Raw genomic sequence first — 25,250 nt, forward strand, 5'->3', positions numbered from 1 at the left:
ACAAAAAATAATTAATTAGCTAATCCTTTAGCAGAATTGTAGTAAAACTATTTACTTGTAGCAGAATTGTAGTAAAACTTCAACTTTCTTTCATTGGCATATTTTGACATAAGCGTACCATTCTGAATAAGACTGAGTTGTTCTAAGTTTTTCCTGAAAGTGATGTTCATGTTCTTATTCATTCATTAACAGTGGCATGTACTTAGCAAGTATCATAACTAACCTCATCGAGGCAATAGACGAAAGAATTATAAATGACGCTCGCTAGTCACCTATACACTTCATAACTCCAACAAGTACATAACAACAATATGATCAAGTCATGAATCACATAATAAGACACATTGGTGCACATAACAACTTAACGTACTTTGCTCAGTCAACAATCCAGCATATAAAGGGTATACAAATAAATTAGGAAACAACCAAGGAAATTGCAATTAAAAATGAAATGCAATAACCAAATCAAATAAATCTGTTGTGGTGCGCAACCCAATCTAGATAGAAATCACATCACGGCTCTCAGGCCCACATCAGAATCTCATTATTCGATCCAAACTAATACTCAGCTCTCCCAGAGCTCACATCAACCACAAACTCATCGGTTTCTCACAATCTGCGTGTACACCATCAAGAAGACACATGAGAGGGTTACCCTAGGGGAATGGATCCATATCCACATGCAGCATGGACAACTCACGTGCTATCAGTCCAGCGTGGTCACACGCTCAACATCATAATCCGTCCATCGTGGTCACATGCTCAATATCACTGATCCTCCCGGTGTGGTCACAAGCTATATCACAATCCACCTGGCGTGGTCATATGCTATATCATAATATGCCTGGCATGGTCATAGGCTATATTACAATCTGCCCAGTGTGGTCACAGGTTCATTATCACAATCCGCCCGGCGTGACCACAAACACAATATCCCAATCTGCCTGGTGTAGTCACATACTCAATATCACAATTCGCCTGGCATGATCACGGGCTACCAGTCCAAACCGTATCACACATAGAGAAGATAGTCAAGAATACATGTACATGATCAAGAACATCAAATTTCATACTTCTGGACTGGTATAAGCGACATGCTAAGGTGTATGCATGTGCAAGTGTGATATCAATAGCTCAAATCAGGTAAATACATCAAAACATAGCAACTATCAGGTTCAATCAAGAGATTAACCTCTATGTAACCTTAAACATGACTCAAATAGCTCTCAACAGGGGTACAACTAAGAGAAACATAACAGTATGAAGCTTAGAAATCAATTCCAGGTATATCACACCCTAAGCACTACCCCGCGCTCGCACATGGTCTTAGCCCCAAATATGTGCGCACCCATAGCACATAGCTATCAAAAATAATTCTAGCAACTAGTGCCTAAACCAAGTTTAGGTAAGATACTTACCTCAAACAAGCCAAATCAATACTCTAGAAGCGTCATTCCGCATGAATCGAGCTACGAACGACTCGAAACTAGCCAAAAGCAACTCAAAAATATCAAATAATGCCAAAGGAATAAAACCCAGACGATAAAGGTCGAATCTTTGATCAAATACTTAAAGTCAACCCAGGCCCATACCTTGGAACCCGACAAAACTCACATATTCCGACAATCCATTTGAATACGAGTCCAACCATACTAATGTCACTCAAATCCGACTTTGAATCGATGTTCAAAGCCCAATTATTCACTTTCGAAAAGATTTGATTAAAAAACCCCTTATAAACGAACATTTGCCTGGTTAACAAGAACCAAGTTGATTTTAATAAAATTCATAAATACCAACTTGAGTAATTTTGGAGAGAAGTGATAAATGATAGACTGAACATTTAGAAATAGTGAAATACTTATGCAGTCCTTGTATGCTTGCTTTGTGCACCGGCACAACAGAATTCGAAGCTACTCGGCGTACTAGCCCTATAACAAAGAGTCTTTTTCCGATTCGGCCGACGACCACCATAAACCACCACCTTCTTCTTCTTCCGGCTAATGCTAACACCCCCTCCTTCAGATTCGACAATGCCTTCTCTTTTTAAAATACGACATTTTCTTCCTTATCCTTGATTAAAATCAAAATAGGAAAAAATAACAATTCAAGTAAAGGTAGCAGGCATAGCTCCTTTCTGCCAGTGACCATTTCCCGTCGAGCATCTCCTTTCTCTTTCTTATTTTTTTGGTCAGATTTTTTTATTCTGTTTCTCTCCTTTTTGTTGCTGACATGTAACTTTTTCATTAGTGTAGTCTGACACTTCAAAAGAGTGTGAGATTCACGCACTAGTGTTGGTTTCGGGATTGTTATATTTGTGTGCAATTGGTCCACTTTTGATGGGTTGAAGTGTTCAATAGGAACAAGTTTTAGTTGAGGTGTCTAAGTGAAAATTGGTGCCAAGTTTAAGGGGCTACGTATGTATTTGGACAATGCCAAAATCAAAGATGAATCACGTAAAATAATCAAGTCCAAGTCAAAAAATACTTACCTAATCCAAATCGTGAAAATCCCCTCTAAAATAGCCAAAATCCAAGCTCTATAACTCAAAATGTGATAAAATAAGCTCAAAGTCCGAAATAAAGTACTTTATAACACTGCTTCAGGATACCCATCGCGATCGCGGAAAGAGCTTTGCGATCGCGAAGCACAAAAGTCACAGCTCAAACATTACCCTCCGCGTTCACGTCAAATACCTCGTGAATGTGATGCACAAATCAGCCAACACTATGCGAACGCAGCGTAGACCCTCGCGAGCGTGAAGACATCATCACCAGCTCCTAGCTCTTCATCACGAACGCGTCCCTACTATTGCGAACGCGTTGCCCAAGCATCATAAAGCTACGCGAATGCGACCCTCCAGTTGCGATCGCGAAGAGGAGAACACCCAACTCCAATCATACACAATGCAATCACAGTTAGTCCCTCGCGATCATAAAGTACATCAACAACACCAGAAAACTAGCAAAACAACATGAAGGAAAATGGTCTGAAACCAACCCGACACTTACCCGAGCCCCTTGGGACCCCGTCCGAACATAACAAAAAGTCAAGAAACATAATAGGGTCCTACTCAAGGCCTCAAATCACACATAACAACGTAAAAATCATGAATCTCACCTCAAATCGAGCTTAATGAACTATTTCAAATTTCCAAATTCCAAACTTATGCCGAACACGTCTAAACAACTCGGAATCACCTCAAGTTTTGATCACAAGTTCCAAATAGCATAATGAAACTAGTCCAACTCCTAGAACCACGATCCGAATCTAATAACATCGAAGTCAACTCCTGGTCAAACCTATGAACTTTTCAAAATACCAACTTTTGCCAAATAGATCCAAAACCTTCTAGAAACATCCAAATGCAAATTCGGGCATACACTCAAGTCCAAAATCACCATCCAGACCTAACGAAATCATAAAAACTCTGATCCGAGGTCAAATACATAAAATTCAAACTTGGTAACTCTTCCAATTTAAAGCTTCCTAGTTGAGAATCATTCTTCCAAATCAATACCGAACCACTAAAAAACAAAAATAGACGATACTCACAAGTCATAATGTACCAAATGAAGCTACTCATGACTTCAAACTACCAAACTGAATGTAAATGCTTAAAATGACAAATCGGGTCATTATAATATTATTATATTACATCTAATGCATGGGCACAATGTGTGGCTTGACTTTTTATAAAACTTGAATATCTTTATGAATCACGATTACATCAATGCATGCCCTCAGTGGCTTGTCTTTGGTGTTCAGGTTGAAATTGTGTATTCATATCTCTTATGTTATGTCTTTGGTTTACTTACATTATCTGCCTTAAATATTTAGTGCTCCTTTCGTACTGACTCCCCTTTATTTTTTGCATTGTGTTCATGACCACAGGTATAGATAGACCCAGTGACATCCCTCCGTAGTAGGGTGCACGTTTCATCTGCCAGTTATCGCACTCTACTTCTCCGAGTAGCTATATAAAAGTTGATAGGCACTAAAGTATATGTTTCAGTCATTTTGGATATGGTGAGGCCCTCTCTCGGCCAAGTTGTATACAATGGTACTCTTAGAGGTTTGTAGACAAATGTGCGGTGTGTATGCAAATGTTGGTTATGACTCTATTGGCAATAGTTGCACATATATACAAAATGCTACAAGTTTCCTCCACAATCAGTTGTAAGAATTTTTAAATTTTGGTATTATACTTGGAAGCGTTGTTGGCCTAGATTTCATGTTAAATGGTCTAAGTATAGATGTTGGTTTACGCAGGCCCTCGGGCGTCGTGTGTCAGATGCAACTCTGATGGTTGGGGTGTGACAAAGTTGGTATCAGAGCAGGTTTGTTCTAGGGAGTCTGCAAGCCGTTCTAGTAGAGTCTTGTTTATGTGTATGTCGTGCACCATACTTATACATCGAAGGCTACAGGATATCTATGATAGATAAGAGAGCTCACTCCACAGGTGATACGGGAATGTCTCGAGGTGATTTTAGACCTTCAATTCCTTGGCATCTATCTTATCTGGTGACTAGTGCACCATTACCGTTCCAGGGCCAGCATCAGAATTCCCGAGGACAGAGCTCAGAGTATAGTGGAAATTCTAGAAGGACGAGGCCCTCGGTGTCGTACTGTGGTTGATATGGTAGGACCCATTTTGGTCAATGTCGCCAAGGCTTGGACTTATGTTATTCGTGTGGGCAGCCCATCCATATTATGCGTTTTTGCCTGATGAAAGGTGGGGGTAGTATGGCGCAGGCGATAGGATATGTAGCAGCTTCTTCTTTATTGGTATTCCCTCCTAAGCAAGGTACGCATACATTGATTGGAAGAGGTAGAGGCAGGATTGGAGCGTCTAGCTCGGGCGGTCAACAGAATCGCATCTATGCAATGTCAAGTCAACATGACCTAGGGTCAACACCGGAAGTAGTTACAAGTATACTATCCATATTCTCCACTAATATGTATGCCTTGGTATAGATTCATGTTCTAGTTTTTCATACATTACTCCATTTTATGCTGGTATTGTTGCTGGTAAATAAGATAAAAAATTGAATTGTTACGCCAGCCATTTGAAGTGTCTACGCCCGTAGGTGAGTCAGTGATAGTTAGGAGGGTATATTGCGATTGTGATGTGATGATTTATGACAGTCACACCTTAGCTCATTTAAATGAATTAGAATTGGTAGAATTTGATATTATTATGGGAATGGATTGGATGGCTTCTTGTTATGATAATTTGGATTGTTGGAAGAAAGTTGTCCGCTTTAACATCCTAGGAAAGCCTATTATTGAATGGATGGGTGATGTTGCAGCACCTAAAGGGAAGTTTTTTTCTTACCTTAAGGCCCGAAAGATGATTTTGAAAGGATGCATCTATCATTTGGTGCGAGTGCAGGATGCAGAGGTAAAGCCTCCAGCCCTTCGGCCGCTCCTAGTTATTAAGACCACTTAGATTAGAAGAGCATTCAAAGAAATATTCTAACTTAGAGTAGAATGGAACATGGAAGAGATTCATTGACAACAGGAAAAAGATTGGCGCCTAATTCCAATACAATAGGGGTCTATCAGTGCAAGTCAGCTGAACACCATGATTGATGAGTGGGTAGGTGGGTTAGGTGCACCTCTCGCCTAGTGGGAAGTAATGAGGCTAGTCTCCCCCTTCCCCCTGAATGAAGAAGTAGTGGGGTCCCCTTCCCACGTATGCGCCTTATGAATTTTTCGATGTATTTCCTGACGAGCTCCCGGGTGTCCCTCCCGAGAGACAAATCGAGTTCGCTATCTACGTGCTTCCTGACACACAACTGATATATATCCCTCCGTAGAAGATGGACCTTGATGAGTTGAAGGAATTGAAATCTCAATTGAAAATTCTTCTAGATAAGGGCTTCATCTAATCTAGCACTTACCCGTGGGGTGCCCCAGTGTTATTCGTTCGTAAGAAATTTGGTTCGCTGAGAATGTGTATTGATTACCGTCAGTTGAACAAGGTAACCATTAAGAATAAATATCCACTCCCAATGATTGATGACATGTTTGATTAATTTCAAGGTGCCAAGTATTTTTCAAACATCGATCTCGGATCTGGGTATCATCAGTTAAGAGTTAAGAAAGAAGATGTCCTGAAGACAGCCTTTCGGACCAGATATAGCCATTACGAGTTCCTTGTTATGTCCTTTGGCCAAACTAATGCACCAGCGGCTTTTATGGATCTGATGAATCGGGTATTCAAGCTATTTTTGGATATCTTTGTGATCGTATTTATAGATGATGTTTTGGTGTAGTCTCAATCAGAAGTTGAGCATGCAGAGCATTTGCGAACGCTTTAATGCATGCTCCGAGATCGTAAGTTGGACGCTAAATTTTCCAAATGCGAGTTCTGGTTGAACCCAGAGGCTTTTCTTGGGCATATTGTATCGGATAAGGGCATTAAGGTCAATAACCAAAAGATTGAAGCGATTAATAAATGGCCAAGGCCTACAACTCTTACGGAGGTGCATAGCTTCTTGGGTTTAACTAGTTACTATTGAAGGTTTGTAGAAGATTTCTCTTCTATTGCTACTCCATTAACAAAGTTGATGCATAAGGCAGCTAAATTTTAGTGGAACGATACCTGTGAATGGAGTTTCCAAGAGTTGAAGACTAGACTAAACTCAGCATCAGTTTTAGCTCTTCCTGAAGGGTCAGAGAGTTATGTTATATATTGTGATGCGTCTAGAGTGGGATGAGTTAGTGTTCTAATAGAGCACGAGAGAGTTATTGCTTATGATTCAAGACAATTAAGGAAATACGAGCAGAATTACCCAACTCATGACCTAGAGTTAGTGGCTGTTATATATGCTCTGAAAATATGGCGTCACTATATATATGGAGTTCATGTTGACATATTTACAGATATTAAGAGCTTTCAATACATATTCAAGCAAAACGAAATGAATTTGAGACATCAGAGGTGGCTTGAATTGTTAAAAGACTACAATATTGATATATTATATCATCCTGGCAAGGAGAACGTGGTAGCTGATGCATTAAATCAAAAATCAATGGGCAGTCTATGGAATGTGGAAATTGATAAACTGGAGATGACTAAAGATTTGTACAAGTTGGCCAATTTAAGTGTATTATTTGTTGATACCGGTGATGGAGGAGCCATTGTTCGAAATGTTGCTGACTCCTCATTAGTGGTAGAAGTAAAGGCACGAAAATTTGACGATCTGGCCTTGATGAGAATAAGGGAAAGCATTCCCCATCAGAAATAGAAACTGTTTGAAATGTCCGAGGATGGAGTCCTTAGATATAAGGGCCAGTTATATGTGCCCGATGTCGGGGGACTCCGAAGACATATCATGGAAGAGATTCACCAATTCCGATACTCTATTAATCTAGGATCAACCAAGATGTATCATGATCTTCGATAGCTATACTGGAGGAATGGCATGAAGAGAAACATTGCTGAATACGTCGCTCGGTGTCAGAATATGGAAATCCCGACCTTGAAATGGGAGATAATAAACATGGACTTTGTTACTAGATTACTATATTCTCACCGAAAGTTTGATTCCATATTGGTTATTGTGGATAGACTCACTAAGTCAGCTCATTTCCTACCTGTTAAGACCACGTTTTCAGCTGAAGATTATGCTAAGTTATATATTAATGAAATAGTTCAACTTTATGGAATTCTGAAGATCTTTTCAAGAATGTTTGGGTATAAAAATCAAACTTAGCATAGCTTTTCATCCGCAAATGAACAGCCAAGCCGAGCGCACTATTCGAACACTCGAGGACTTGCCACGAGCTTGTGTACTAGACTTTAAGGGGAGTTGGGAAGACCATCTACCACTCATTGACTTTGCTTACAATAACGGTTACTATGTCAGCATTCGTATGGCACCATATGAAGCTATATACGGATGAAAGTGCAGATCCCGTACCGGTTGGTTTGAGGTTGGTGAAACAAAATTATTGGTTCCAAATTTAGTACAATAGGTTGTAGAAAGGTGAGAATAATTCAAGGTCGATTATTGATAGCTCAAAGTAGGAAAAATCCTACTCAGATAACTAGTGTCAGGATTTAGAATTCTCGGTGGGAAACTGGGTATTCTTGAGGGTTTCATCTATGAAAGGTGTGATGAGGTTTGGAAATAAAGGCAAACTTAGCCCCCGGTATATCGGACCGTATCAAATTGTTCATAGAATCGGCCAAGTAGCTTATAACCTTGAGTTGCCCCTAGAATTGGGAGCAATGCATCTGGAATTTCATGTGTTCATGCTTGGTAAATGCTTGGGTGATCCATCTCGTATTATTCCCATTAAAGATATCCAAGTCACAGAAGATCTATCCTATGAAGAGATTCTGGTGGCTATCCTAGATCATCAAGTTCGCAAGTTGCGAACCAAAGAGGTGGCTTCAGTTAAGATACTTTGGTGGAACAACAATGTAGAATAAATGACATGGGAGGCTGAAGAGGATATGAGATATAGATACCCTCATTTGTTCCATACTACAAGAGACCATGTTGGAACTACTATAGCAGGAACAACCCAAGATACTATGAAAGATGATTGGAGAATTTTGCAAGGGTGACTGCGATTCAACATTCGGGAACGAATGTTCCGAAGGGGGGGATGATGTTACACCCCACACTTTTCTCCACATAAGAAGTTAAAAATTAATGAGGTTTTAGCACAACTAATTGGCCGGTGACACATTATGGGGACAAAGAAGTGATTACATTTGATCAAATTATGCCAGCTGCCCCACCGGGCGCAGTGGCCGGTGCGAGGCAACCCGTTTGGAACCTGGGGAAGTAGACTTTCTAGATTTGATATAAAATGCAATACAACTTTCTTATCTTACATTCTATAATATTACCAGCTTTAGTTTTTTTCAAAAATGCTCTTAAGCTCTTTTTAAGAACTCTTAACAATTCACGACCAATTCAAAGATGAACCTAGTAGGATTTAATGAAAATATCTCATGATTATCACTGTATAACCCACCTTCTTGTTATACTGATGTTGGAGACTCCTTGGAGGTGGAGGTAATCACCGTAGAATTGTAAGAACCCAGAAAGTGTAGTTAGTCCTTTAACAAGGTATGTAATTCAACTGTCTTTCATTGGCATGTCTTGAAATAAGCGTACCCTTATGAATAATCCTTCTGTTATAAGACTAAGTTGTTCTAAGTTTTTCCTAAAAGTGATGTTCTTGTTCTTATTCATTCTTTACCGATGTCATTTTCTTCCAAAAATAATTTACTCTGAGTCTAACTATAATATCTCTTGAAAGTAATCTTGCATTGCACTTATGTATATGTATCTATTTTACTTTACCGAGTTATGCTATAGTCGGCCAGGCATGCCACCTATTGTGCAACCACTAATCAGTTGGGTATGATATGAGTCATTACAGAGCCCTTTGTGGCCAGGTACAATCGAGTCCTCTATGAGGCCGAGTACAAAATAATGTAATATGAAATATCACCGAGTCCTCTTGATACTGGGTATGCTGAGATCTGTTACAACCAAGATCTCCTGAGGTTGGGGACGACCAAGTCCTTTTGAGGCTGGGTACAACCGAGACGTCTTGAGGCCGAGTACGATGCGATAAAATCATAATCCTTTACCAAGTCCTCTGTGAGGCCGGGTACGATATGAGATGATATGCCCAAAGAATGGCTGAATAATATTATATTACATCTAATGCATGGGCCCAATGAGTGGCTTGACCTTTTATAAAACTTGCATATCTTTATGAATCATGGTTACATCAGTGCACGCCTTCAGTGGCTTGTCTTTAGTGTTCAGGATCAAATTGTGTATTCATATCTCTTATGTTATGTATTTGATTTACCTACATTATTCGCCTAACATATTCAGTACACCTTTTGTACAGACGCCCTTTTTTTCTAGGTGTTGTGTTCCTACCCACGGGTATAGATAGACCAGGTGACGTCCCTCCCCAGTAGGTTGCACGTTTCAGCTGTCGGTTATCACACTCGACTTCTCAGGAGTAGTTGTACACAAGTCGATATGTACTGAAGTATATATTTCAGCCATTTTGGGTACGGTGGGGCCATGTCCCGACCAAGTTGTATACTATGGTATTTTTAGAGGCTTGCAGACTAGTATCCAGTATGTATATAAATGTTTGTTATGACTCTATTTGTACCAATTGCACATATATATAAAATGTTGCAAGTTTCCTCCACAATCAGTTGTAAGAATTTTCAAATTTTGGTATTATACTTGGAGGCCTTGTTGGCACAGATTTCATGTTAAAAGGTCAAAGTATAGATGTTGGTTGGCACGGGCCCTCGGGTGTCGTGTGTCGGTCATATCTCCAGAGGTTGGGGTATGACAAATAAGTCCCCTCATGTACGCTAATAACTTAACCACTGGGAGCTCTCTTGCATCTTTATTTACTGCATTCAAGGACTCTGCAATATTTGATGTCATCGTCCATGTTTTATTTGATGTCGCATGTACCCGAGACCATTTGTGATAACCAATATTGTAAAGGTATTCTTTTACCCGTGTGTCGATCTCTTTAATCTTTGACATGTGTTCATTAAACTCATCAATAGTGTATGATCGTGTCGTGGCAAAGTATAATTCACTTAACTTTAGATGACCTTTGTTGAACTTTGACCTTATATTTGTCCAAATATGCCACATGCAAGCATAATGTGGGATGCTAAAAATAATAGTTGGTGTTGCCTTCAATATACTCTCATTTATGTCTGAAACAACACACATATTTGGTTTTTTGACCATATGCATGTTAACTTCTCAAAAAGCCATGTCTACGATGCGTCATTTTTTGAATCAACTATGGTGTAAGCACGTGGTAATATACTACCTATCATTGTAACGACGCTACCGGTCGTTATGAGCTTCAAGGTTCCGTTTAGTGGTTCGAGGTAGAGTAGCTTCCTATTGTATATTATGACTTGCGTACATGCTCGGATTTGATTTTTATATGATTCGAAATGAATTTGGATGAGTGGTTCTCACTTTAGAAGCTTAAGTTGAAAATATTGACCGAGGTTTGACTTTTGTGAAAATGACCCCGGAATGGTATTTTCATGGATCCGATAGGTGTGTATCATGATTTTGGACTAGGGCGTATGCCCAAAATAAATTTCGGAAGTGCTTAGGTTGATTTGTGTTGTTTTGCCAAAAGTTGGCAATTTAAAGGTTTAGGATTTTGATAAGTTTGACCGTAGGTTGACTTCGTAGCCATCATTCTTGGATTTCTATTTCGGGACTTGTAATAAGTCCGTTTTGTCATTCGGAACTTGTCCGCAAAGTTTGGTGTTTTTCCTAGTTGATTTGATAGTAATCGGACGCGCGGTTGTATTTTTAGAAGTTCTTGGGTTTCATGTTGAATTCATGTGTTTTGAGGTCCGATTCATGGTTTCGGATGTTATTTTTTGATCGCACGAGCAAGTTTGTGTTATATTTTTAGACTTGTGTTGATGTTTAGTTTGGCCGCTGTGCTCTTCATAGGAGGTTCATATTTTTGCTGGTGCTCAGATCTCGCATTTACGAGAAAAAGGTCGCATTTGTGATCTTTATCATCGCCTTTGCGAAGAGCACAGTGGCCTGAAGAGTTCGCATTCGCGAACTCCCAATCGCATTTGTGATGCTGGCCTGGGCTGGGCATTGGTCACATTTGCGATCACTGTGATCGCTTTTGCGAATTGTCCATGTTCGCATTTGCGAATAAATCATCGCATTTGCGATGACATTAGGGATGTGAGATTCCTCTCATTTGCGGGGTTCGCATTTGCCAAACCCAAGTCGCAATTACGACACCTACGATTGGACAAAAGGCTGAGGGACGAGATGTTTGGTCTCATTTTCATATTTTGGAACCCTAGACTCCGTAGGAGGCGATTTTGAAAAGAGATTTTTATCAACAAACTTTGGGTAAGTGATTCCAATCTGTATCTAATCATATTCCATCAATATATCTTAGATTATAACATCAAAATCATGTGAATCAAATTGAAAATTTGTAAACTTTGTCAAGTTTTTGAAAAATAAAAATTTGAGTTTTGAGAGTCGATTTGGACTCAGATTTTGAAACTAACCACATATATGAACTCGTAGGATCATGGGTAGTCAGAATGAACCGTTGGACCCAGGTTTTGACCGTGCAGGTCCCGAGTTTACTTTTGTTGACATTTGAGCAATTGTGGAAAGATCGTAGCTTTAATTATTGGAATTAATTTCTCTTGCATTATTTGATGTTATTAAGTCGATTTTGGTTAGATTTGTGCCGAGCGGAGGTGAATTGTAAAGGAAAAGTTATTTTTGAGGATTAATTGAGGGCTTTTTAGGTAAGTATCTTGCCTAACGTTGTGTGGGGGAACTACGCTGTAGGGATTGGTTTGTTTGGACTATTTGAACTACGTGAAAGACGTATACACGAGGTGACGAGTGTGTGGACAACTTATATATGGAAATTTGACCGGCTTAGACTTTTAGGTTCTTATGTACATTAGAATGAAGTTGTCTTATCATGTTAAATCTTCTATTGCTAAATTTACCCTTACGTGTTTTATTTGAAGTTAATTGATTCATGTTCTACCCTTGTTGCCAAATATACTCTTATATACCCCAATTGAAGTTGTTGCCTCTTCTATTGCCATGTTATCTCTTTCATAATTGATTAACCTTAATTGAAGTTATTTTTATCCCTTCCATTGTTGACTTATCCATATTTGAAATCATTGTGTTACACCCCATGTTTTCATATGCAAAAGTACGTCGTAAGTCAATTGATGTAAGCTCGGAAATGAGATCATCTTTGAAAACTTTATAAAGTAAGTTAATCATGTTACTGTGAAGATTACAAATATTTAAGACCACGAATGCCAAGTACCAAGAGGGTTGGAAGGATTAGAAGCTAAACGAATTGAAGAAAATAAGTTTCGCCAAAAATTGACAAGTTGGGAATGTTATAACATGTACTTTTGGGGTGAAACTATGGTGCTTAACATTATAAGGAGGTTATGTTATGATTTATTTTAGTTTTATGATAGTCGTGTGTTATTTTTTGAAGTCAAGTGAGTTGTGGAACAAAAGTTGGCAAAGGTCATCACAAGTTACATTGATAAATGTGTTGAACATTAGGTCAAATGTAGCTGAGCTTTTCTCCCAATATACTTGGAATTATGAGGTGATCTATCTACCAAATCGAAGCTCTACGAGTGTAGTTTCTAACGCATTAAACCATTTGTCGCTACAACATTGGAGTAGAGAGATATTTGTATTATTCCGAGACTGCACAAGCAGCACCCAATGGGACCCACTTAGGCGGTGGTCGACCTACTTCACTTTAAAAACGATTTGGACGACCTTTATTTTTCATTTTACGACCCAACCTCGTCCTTACACTCCTCCTAACCCTCCTAAGCAAATACCATAGGGGTTTGAAGTGATTCCAATGTGATTACACCATATTTCAACAACAAAAGTTAGTTCTAGTGAAGAACAACACCTCTTTGAGGTTGTGTTGTCATTGAGGATAATTGTGGGCTGTGTTTGTCAGAAATTTCAAGTTGTTGCTACTGTCTAAGGTGAGTATAACAGCCTACTAATTGTGCTTAAGCTTTCTTATATGTTGGTTAAGTTGTTAGGATGATAAACTACAAGAAAATACTTGGATTAGCTTGAGATGTTGTTGTTCTTGATGGATTGATTTGAAAGTTGCTCTTATGAACTTTAAGTGGCTGGAAATTATGGAAACTAAGTTGACTATGATATTTTTAGTATGATTATTTTGGTTTACATGTCAATCGTGTTGAGGAAATTGGTAACTACAAAAGGAAATGGCTATAAAGCACTTGGAAGTTGTCGACAGTGATAATATCTTGTGTTGGGCTATTTCGGGTAACTTTAAAATTGAGTACAAGGTTGGAAATCTATTTAAAGGTATTTGTTATTATATTGTATATATTACTAAGTTTGTGAATGAATGATAATGGGGTTTAAGGGTGCTAAAGTGATTCAATCCGAGAATGTCGCTCGTCGTGATATGTTGATGACTTGTTAATGAAATATTTTATACCCTATTGTTGATGTTGTTCTTATTGAATTGATCTGGTTGTTGTTGTTGGATATGGTATTGGAGTAGTCCCTAGTTACAGGGGATATGCTTCCCAAATTTATATAAATGAGCAACTAGTTTAAGTTGCGAACTTAGCCTTTACTCAATACTGATTTTGAATCTCCTTATGCTATGGTAGATTGAGTTGAGTTGTTTGAAGAATCGCTTGGAAGGTATTAAGGACTCAACGGAGTTAAGGTATGTTAGGTCATAACCATTCCTTCATTTTGGCATGATCTCATAACTACATGCGTTTGATAACGAGACATAAAGAGCAGTTAGTACTCCTGAATTTATGCACATTATCCTAGTCTCATAAGTTATCATATTCTCCCTTATCGGGACTTTATATTCAATTGAGTATTATCTTTTTCCAGTCAAGAGAGCAGAGGGTGTGTGTGTGTGTGTGTGTGTGTATATATATATATATATATATATATATATATATATATATATATATATATATTACTATAGTAGTTTCACCACCATCGAGCGATAATCGGTAGGCGGGCCCCTATTGAGCAATATTACAGTATTTTCACCACCATCGAGCTATAATCGGTGGGCAGGCCCCTATTGGCAACCTCTGATTAGATGGTAAGTTATATACCGATCCTACTGTGGCCTAGCGCCTATGATAGAGCCCAAAATGGCCGAGATATAGAGCCTAGTATGGCCGAGCACCTATGAGCGAGCCTACTACGGCAGAGCAGTTATATGTACAGAGCCTTATAGAGCCAAATAGCTATTTTACTTACTATATTGAGAGAGTTGAGTCAGTATCAGCATGTAAGCATATCTTCAGATTATCTTTGACTCCTAGTTACTTTCAGTTGTTATATTATCAGTTTAGTCTTAGCTTTCAGTTATTCTATTGTCTAACATACCTAGTACATGACGTCCCTTTTGTCGGGGACACTGCATTTCATGCCTTCATGTACTGATAGACAGTTGGATAGACCTTCCCAGTAGACAGAGTCAAATATCAGCTTGGTTGGTAAGCTCCAGTTTCTCAGAGTTACCAGGTCTAGACCTTGGAGTCCATTTTATATATATATAGGTTTGATGGGTAGGTCGAGGCCCTGTCCTGACCATAATACGGTTCAGTTATCTCTAGAGGCTTGTAGACGAGTCCTGTGCATTTTGTATATCGGTATTGTGGCCTTGCCAGCACTAAGTAGAATTTCTATTTGGTATTGCTGTTTGTAGACTTTATTTTCAGATGATTCAGAATATGTCCTCATCGGCCTTGACTTGTATGGTCAGCTTGCAGGTAGGACTCACTGACCTAAGTTGAGGGCTACCCCTCCAGAGTTCATAGTTACAGAGTAGTACGCTCGGCCGAGTATGGCACCAGGTGCCGGCCACGCCCCTCCCCCCCCAAGTTTGGGGCATGACAAACTTGGTATCGAAGCAGCTCTATCCTAAGGAACCTACAAGACGTGTCTAGTAGAGCCTTATTTATAGATGTTTTGTGCACCACATTATATAAACATGAAGCTACAAGGCATTTAGGAGTATGTTACCTTTCTTTCAAATCTAAATCGTGTTATAGAGCTAAGTCATAAGAGTTTGAGCAAGAACTTATGTTTGCTAATGATACAGAGATATTTGCAATTAGAGAGATTTAGACCTATCCAGAGGGCTAATACAACAACAGGTAAGGGCACTAATAGAGAGAGAGTTCTTGATGACGTTTCCTAGTTTGAGGCCCTATCAAATCGTGCATATCAAATGTGCAAATTTCCTGCTTAAGACCATAAGACGGGAATATCTAACATACCCCATGAATAGCAGGCCATGGGGAGTATCATAAGGTAAAATTATAAGTATTAACAAGTAAAATAAGCAAGGTGAAGAAGGGTATAAGGTACCCAATTAGTGAGGATTATCTGTATTTACAATTCAGGCAGATAAATATAAGCATTCTGAGTTAGCTTCAATAGTAACAGAGGTACGTAAAATTGGCCATACCCATCTCAGTTATACTCTATGGGAGCTAACAGATATAGTTTAAGAGAAGGATGGGATATCAAGATCCAGCTGGGGTTAGAGTAACCCAAAATGGTGGTACACTCTAGAATAGTATAGTTAGATATGAATACTAGAATGTTCACAAATTTCAAAAGAAAGGCAGTGGAATCCTAGAAGGGATAAATATTTACCTTAGTATGGCTCACGTCCCTAGTAAAGAGAGAATGTTAGGCGACCAGAGGAGCCAAGCCAGTGGATGGAGAAAGGGGAGCAAAAAGTGATATTATGTTTTGTTGAAGTTTCCAGAATAAGGTAATAAACAGAAACGTTAGCAGGAGAATAAGAAAAGAGTAAATGAATCACTATATGTAAGATGTGATAAAAGGTTAATAACGGTAAATCAAAATATGACAGGATGACAGAGTCTATAGTCAAGTGAAGGAAAAGACAAGAGGTGATAGGCCTTGAGACAATAAAACAGCATAAGCCATAAATTCATACCTTCATTTCAAGAAATGAGTTGGTGAATCCAACGTGATTACCAGAAAGCTAAGTTAGACCTCCCCCCCCCCGAGTAATAGAAATTAGTATGGGCTAGTGAACAAGATAGACTGAACATGAATTAGGGATCGGAAGATTTGATAATAGTCGACAGAGTGAGAATTTCAGAAATTGCGTTCCTGCAATAATAGAATGGACAAAACAAGAATAACCTTCAATGGTCATTCAGGAAGACGCTTCCCTAAAGCAAGCATTGTGAACAGAGTTAAAATTAAGGGACTAAGTGTGCTAGTTACACTAGGTGTCCCCCTCATGCGTAAGAAATTCAGTTATCCTTAGTACATAAGGGTTACCGCAAGGCGAGTAAAGACCATCGAAGATGTGAAAAGACGCCGAAGATGAAGAGGTAAAACATCTACCGGTAAAACTTCATAGCATTAAATTTAGTACTTCCCTAAAAGGGGTAAGATGGTATGATATGGTATTAATTCGGAGTTAAGTGATTTAGGTAAATATAAATTGGTAAAGGAAGAATACAGTAAAAAGGCGAAAGGAATGAGATTGCATTTAATCAGATCCTAGAGATGTGTCACGACTCTAGAACATTATGCAAGAACGATGCCGGGGAAAGGCAGTAAGGGTTCCCGCATAGGATTTTAGTAAGAAATAAGAGCGAGTGAACACTTGATACATAAGTAGCTAGTGTAATAGGTAAGTTAAGACAAAGGAAATAACCCAAGAGAGATTATGCGGAATATAGATATGAGAATGGACCAACGAGTAGTTAGTAGTTGATTCCGGAAGAGTCTAGTTATGGCCAAATGAGAGGTTACAGATAAATCAACATATCATGCAAGATAAACGTAATGAACCCCAACAAAGGGAAATCAGTCTCGCAGATATGACATCGTAATCCTTGAGAAATATTCAAATAAGAGTTAGGGTAGTTAATGGTACTGTATAAGTGTTATGGATATAAAAAGAGAGTTCCATTGGGGAGACAATCAAACTTTGAGTTCGGAGGTAACCCTAAGAGCACAAGGGCACTGAGGTAAGTAACTAAGAATATTTATAGGAGAGTAAGAACATCAAAGATTATATCGGGTATATGATGTAATAAGCTCGTAGCTTTACAAGAGTTAGAGGGTCTTCCCTAAATATAACAACAAAAGACTAGTAGAGGAAATAAGGAAGAATGTTTCATCCTAAACATAGTAACTAGAAAAAGAAATAATCTTGTAACAATAGTCTCACTACAACATTGTATGCACGCTATAAGAAAGGGGCACCTATCGTGGCTAATGAACGGGAAGTAAAAAAAATCAAAAACAAAATCAAAAGTAATATTCGAGATCATATGAGTTGCAAAAAATTTCAATATGTGTGGGCACTAAGTTAAGCCAAGTATTCATGCAACAAGTGGCCGAACGACCAAGAAAAGTAATTGCTTACATTTAAAGGCAAATGAGAAGGCATGAAGGGAATTACTTGACCTATGACCCAGAATTAGTTACGTTATGAACCCACTTAAGATTTCTGAGTATTATCCATGTAGCATATATGTTGACATTCATACAGCCGTAGAAGACTCTGGTATAAGTTAAAAGAAAGAATTGAGTCCAGGTCACAAACAAAGACTTGAATTGTTAGAAGATTATGTCATGGATATTCCATAGCGTCCATGAATGGCTAAAGTAATAACTAATATAATGAGCCGCATATCGGAAGATAGCTTAAGCCTACATAAAGGCCGAGAGAGAAGAGGAAACTAATGAGTTACATCAGTTAGGTAAATCAAGAATCTAATTATTAGACCAAGATAATTATAGAAATCATGATTGAAAATATTGCAGAATCTCTATTAATATCAGAGGTACAAGAGAGACAGTACAACAACCATATTCTATAATGGCTCTATGATAAAGCCAGTTAAAAGAGTACCAACCTCATAAGAAGTCAGTATGAAGCTCCCAACAGATTGTGTATGCACTAGAGGTGCATGCATTATAGTAGATTAAGGTGTGGATGTGAATTCCACCCATGTTGAAGGGAGGTTATGAAAGTGACAGAAGATACAATGCAAGATTTAAAGGTAAGAAAGGTAAAGGTAAAGAAGGTATGAGATACTCAAGTGCAGAAGGTTGTGAATAGTCCAAACTTCAGATAGAGGTCTAGAAGCGTCGTGATTCAGTATCCAAAAATGATAGTGGTGTCGTCAGTAGCATATCTTCCATCCTATGGTTTCCAGGTACCTAGAGGTCAAGTTAAGAGAGTAAAGAAGAGTTAGAGACAACATGATGTCTCGCTTGAGGTTCCAGAATAACATAAGGAAATCTATGGTGCTAGGTAGTTAAAGGAAGGTTGTGAGTAGTATAGATAGATATGTGTAGGTCACAAGATAAAGCATTATAGAGCAACAAGGTTTTATGTAGACATGAGTAAGGATAAGAAGATTTGAGTGAGAAGGTGACAAGAATAGGTAAGGCCTCGGGATTAAGCCCATCAAATCAAGAGAGTTGATGGTTTTCGTAAGTTATAGAAAGCTTTGTATAGCTTGAATGAACTCGGAGGAGTTTAAGACTAGGAGCATTTAGAAGAGATAGAATGCTGCCCTAGTAGTAGAATAAGGATGTAACTGTGATAAATGATAAGGGGATGACATTTAGGCCTTCGATTGAGTAATGATTCAAAGATAAGGGATTTCATGAATTACATGGTATTAGAATACCCCCATAAGATGAATCACATTGGGATGCTATGAAATATGGTTATTGAAGAATAGTATCGTCCCTTGGTGGATCAGGCAAATAACTTTAGATGTTCCCCGATGAGACATGAGCCCTAGTGACAATGTATTACATACGAGGTTTCAAGTTATCAGTGGTAGATTAAAGATCAACATTAAGGATAATCAACAATAGATGGATAAAAGTTCCAACGTATGATATGAGATTAGGCTGTCTTCTTAAGATGAAAAGTAATGAGAAAGCATTAAGGGACTTAGATTTATACATATAGGATAAGCAGCGAGAGAGTAACCTGGAGTTAGGTAGCAGACCTTGGTAATAATAAAACGAAGTAAGTGTTATGGTACAGTATAAGCTACCTAGATATAGTAAAGCCATAAGCATAGCTAACCGAGTCTATGAGACAAGATATAGCAATAGTCATAAGTTCGATAGGTACCGAGCGAAGAACTTCAGTACACCTATGGATGCCTAGAGGGACATCTTGTCATAGTTCTGTATATGTTCACAAAGTGAGGCCTAAAGATTGGCTAAAAGCTAGAGGACATAGGAGAAAAGGGGTCACATATGCGCACATATAAGGACAGAGTCGTACAAGCTGCATGACATAAGGTAGCAACAGTTACGAGATTGGAAGAATTCCGACCACAAGTCGTGGTGTGAGAGAGAGGCATAAAGGGGGGAATGCCCTGGCCTTTGGATTTATTCACAGAACGGTTGCATAGATGGAAAAGATAGCAGTAAAGTATTTGTAAGAGCTATATGTTATAAGACTGATAATCGCACCAGTCAACATTCGAAGATGAATGTTCCAAAGGGGAGAATGATGTTACACACTGTGTTTTCATATGTAAGAGTACGTCGTAAGTCAATTGATGTAAGCTCAAAAATGAGATCATCTTTAAAAAGTTTATAAAGTAAGTTAATCATGTTACCGTGGAGATTACAAATATTTAAGACCACGAATACCAAGTACCAAGAGGGTTGGAAGGCTTAGAAGCTAAACGAATTGATGAAAATAAGTTTCGCCGAAAGTCGACAAGTTGGGAATGTTATAACATGTACTTTTGGGATGATATTATAGTGATTAACATTATAAGGAGGTTATGTTATGAGTTATTTTAGTCGTATGATAGTCATGTGTTATATTTTGAAGTCAAGCTAGTTGTGGAACAAAAGTTGGCAAAGGTAATCACAAGCTACATTCATAAATATGCTGAACATTAGGTCAAATGTAGCTGAGATTCTCTCCCAATATACTTGTAATTATGATGTGATCTACATACCAAATTCAATATTTATGAGTCTAGTTTCTAATTTATTAAACCATTCATCGATACAACATCGGAGTAGAGAGATATTTGTATTTTAGTGAGACTGCGCAATCAGCTTCCAAGGGGACCCACTTAGGCAGTGGTCGACCTACTTCACTTTAAAAACGATTTGGACGACCTTTATTTCTCATTGTTTCGACCCAACCTTGTCCCTACACTCCTCCTAACCCTCCTTAACAGATACCATAAGGGTTTGAAGAGATACCAAAGTGATTACACCATATTTCAACATCAAAAGTTAGTTCTAGTGAAGAACAACACCTCTTTGAGGTGGTGTTGTCATTGAGAATAATTGTGGGCTGTGTTTGGCTGAAATTTCAAGTTTTGACTACTGTCTAAGGTGAGTATAACAGCCTACTAACTGTGCTTAATCTTGCTTGTATGTTGGTTATGTTGTTAGGATGATAAACTACAAGATAATACTTAGATTAGCTTGAGATGTTGTTCTTGATGGATTGATATGAAAGTTTCTCTTATGATCTTTAAGTTGCTGGAAATTAAGGAAAATAAGTTGGCTATGATACTATTAATATGATTATGTTGGTTTACATGTCAATCTTGTTGAGAAAATTGGTAACTAGAAAAGGAAATGGCTATAAAGCACTTGGAAGTTGTCGACAGTGATAATATCTTGTGTTGGGCTATTTCGGGTAACTTTAAAATAGAGTACAAGGTTGGAAAGCCTTTTAAAAGTATTTGTTATTATACTGGATATATTACTAAGTTCAATAATGAATGATAATTGGGTTGAAGGGTACTAAAGGGATTCAATCTGAGCTTGCCGCTCGTCGTGATATGTTGATGACTTGTTAATGAAATATTTTATACCATATTGTTGATGTTGTTCTTATTGAATTGATATGGTTGTTGTTATTGGTATATGGTATTGGAGGAGGCCTTAGTTACAGGGTATATGCTGCCCAAATTTACATAAATGAGCTACTAGTTTAAGTTGCAGACTTAGCCTTTACTCGGCATTGATTTTGAATCTCCTTATGCTATGGTTGAGTTGTTTGAAGAATCGCTTGAAAGGTATTAAGGACTCAACAGAGTTACGGTATGTTAAGGCTAAAACTTTCCTTCATTAATGCATGATCTCATAACTATATGTGTTTGACAATGAGACATAAAGAGCAGTTAGTACTCCTTAATTTATGCACATTATCCTAGTCTCATAAATTATCGTATTCTCCATTATCTAGACTTTATATTCAATTGAGTATTGTCTTCTTCTAGTCAAGAGAACGGAGGGTCTATATATATATATATATATATATATATATATATATAGTATTACAGTATTTTCACCACCATCGAGCTATAATCGGTGGGCAGGCCCCTATTGGGTAGTATTACAGTATTTTCACCACCATCAAGCTATAATCGGTGGGCAAGCCCCTATTTGGAAACCTCTGATCAGATGGTAATTTATATACCAAGCCTACTGTGGCCGAGCACATATGAGGGAGCCTAGAATGGCCGAGATACAAAGCCTAGTATGGCTGAGCGCTTATGAGCGACCCTTCTACGGCATAGCAGTTATAGGTTCCGAGCCTTATAGAGCCGTACAACTATTTTACTTACCATATTGAGAGATTTGAGTCAGTATGAGCAGGTAAGCATATCTTCAGATTATCTTTGACTCCTAGTTACTTTCAGTTATTATATTATCAGTTCAGTCTTAGCTTTCAGTTATTCTATTGTCTTACATACTCGGTACATTATTTCGTACTGACGTCCCTTTGGTTGGGGATGCTGCATTTCATCACTTCAGGTCCAGATAGACAGCTGGATAGACCTTCCCAGTAGACAAAGTCAAACATCAGCTTGGTTGGTAAGCTCCACTTTCTCGGAGTTACCAGGTCTAGACCTTGGAATCCATTATATATATATATATATATATATATATATATATATATATATATATAGGTTTGATGGGTAGATCGAGGCCTTGTCCCGACCATGATACAGTTCAGTTATCTCTATAAGCTTGTAGATGAGTCTTGTGCATTTTGTATATCAGTATTGTGGCCTTGTTAGCACTATGTAGATGTTCAGTTTTGTATTGCTGTTTGTAGACGTTATTTTCAGATGATTCAAAATATGGCCTCATCGGCCTAAGTTGAGGGCTACCCTTCCAAAGTTCATAGTTATAGAGCGGTATGCTCGGGCCGAGTATGGCATCAGGTGCCAGCCACGCCCCCAGGTTTAGGGCGTGACACATTGTTACAAGTTATCTCTCTTATCGTTGAGTTGTACCTATTTGGAATCATTGTTACTTGTTATCTCTATTATCGTTGAGTTGTACCTATTGGAACCATTGTTACATGTTACCTCTCTTATCATCGAGTTGTACTTATTTGGAAACATTGTTACATGATATCCCTTCAATTGGTGAGTTACTCTTATTGGATATCGTTGTTACATATTATCTCTCCCATGTCCTTCATTGTGAGCTCGTTCTTTCGTTTCTTTACGTTTTGTAATTCTTTTGTTGATTTACTTGTCGTTCTCTCGTGTTATTGTTGTGTTATTAATGTACTCAGTGTTGTTGAGCCGAGGGCTATGTGTGGTTGTGGTATTGGAATTGTTTTGAGGAAGTATTGTAGCATATGGGCACATGTGGTGCGAGTCATTATATTGTGTTATTATGTTTTTGGCACATATGATATTGTTGAGAGGATTGCCGGGGTGTTCGCATGTGAGTTGTCTGTGCTATTGTTATTGATAATGTCACATGCGGCGTCATAAGGCGGGCTATATATATATGTATGGTTTGCGCATGTGGCTAGACAAGGAGGGATATTATTATGTGCGTGCGGCGAGAAAATACGGGTATTTACTTTATTGTTGTGCACGTGGCGAGACAGGGGGGGCTATGTCGGGGATGATTTGTGATGGCCTGGAGGCATTGTTATTGATGATATTTGTGTAGTGGTGTGCCTACCTTGTGTGAGTTATGCACTTTTTACTTTTTGTTATGTTGTTTCCTATGTGACATTCATTGTCTCAACTCATACTTGTTGACTCAAATAGTGATAGAACAGTTGCACAAGCATAAAAGTAATTAATCACTCATATCGGTTTAAGAAGATGAATCCAGATGTTGATTGATCATTTACATGTATTCTCGTTTACTTGCCTTTTGTGTGAGAGTTGTACTATTGGCATGTGAGATGTTCGTGCGGTTATGAGTTATGGTTAGTGTTGGCACGTAAGTTGTCCGTGCGGTTATGAGTCATTATTATTGTTGGCACATGAGATGTTCGTGTGGATATGAGGGAGTGTTACTCCCTTCGCACGTAAGTTGTCCGTGTAGATATGAGGTACTAATAGTATTGATACATGAGTTGTCCGTGTAGAACGTGAGTTGTCCGTGTAATTGTGAATATTAATGTGGGCACAAGATGTCAAGTGATTCAGGTTCGTGACTTGGGACCCGCGAATTGTGGTAATGAGGTGTGGTACATTGTGAATATTAATGTTTCACCCAACCTTGACTGTATTCAGCTTACTCTATGGCGTTATTACCCATTTGTTCCTTGTTGCAAATTATTGCTTCTAGTTTTCTATTGCAAGTATCGTTATCATTTTATCATGCTTAGCTTTATATTGATATTGTTCCTTGTTAGTTTCACATTTATACTTGCATAGGCTATTATGTCTAGTAGGTGTCTTGACTATTCCTCGTCACTACTCTACCGAGGTTAGTCTTGATACTTACTGGGTACCACCGTGGTGTACTCATGCTACACTTTCTGCACATTTTTGTACAGATCCAGGTACTACGGAGTTAGTTGATCACTAGTTAGCTGACCGAGTTTTGCCGCAGAGACTTAAAGGTATACCTGTCGTCGCATTCGCATGCCTCAGAGTCACCTTCTGAAGTTATTTTGTACAGTCTATTTCTATTTCGGCTCTGTTGTAATTAGAGATTTTCTAGTGAACTTAGTAGAGCTTATGACTTGTACTACCGATTTTGGAATATTGTGTCATGTTGGGATTCTTGGCTTTATATAGAAATATATGGTTACCTAGTAAATGTTAGGCTTATCTAGTCTTATAGACTAGGTACCATCACGACATCCTACGAAGGGGAAGTTGACAAAGTTGGTATCATAGCTCTAGGTTCATAGGTGCTACGAGTCATAAGCAACTTTAGTAGATTTTTGTGGATCCGTATGGAGGCATCTATAATTATCTTCGAGAGGCTACTAAACTATTAGGAAACTTCATTTCTTTCATTCCAATCGTGCGAGTTTATTGATTTTGGAGTTTGAACCTTTATCATTCTATTCTCTCACAGATGGGGAGAACATGAGCTGCAGTTACCGATGACGCTGCCCCCAACGCGGTGTTTCTAGAGGTTGGGGCAGAGGTAGAGGCCGAGAAGCATCACGTGCTACAGCTAGAGCACCTACCAGAGCAGCAGCTGAGGGGCCACTAGTAGCTCTGATTGGGAGGCAGGCACCGGAGGCGCCTGTTGGCTCAGGCGATATTCATTCTGGTTGCACCAGCTACTTCACAGACCAGGGGAGGAGCTCAGACTCCTGCCGCCTGTACTCCAGAGTAGCGA

This window comes from Nicotiana tomentosiformis, chromosome 11 (genome assembly GCF_000390325.3).
Source record: "Nicotiana tomentosiformis chromosome 11, ASM39032v3, whole genome shotgun sequence".
NCBI lineage: Eukaryota > Viridiplantae > Streptophyta > Magnoliopsida > Solanales > Solanaceae > Nicotiana > Nicotiana tomentosiformis.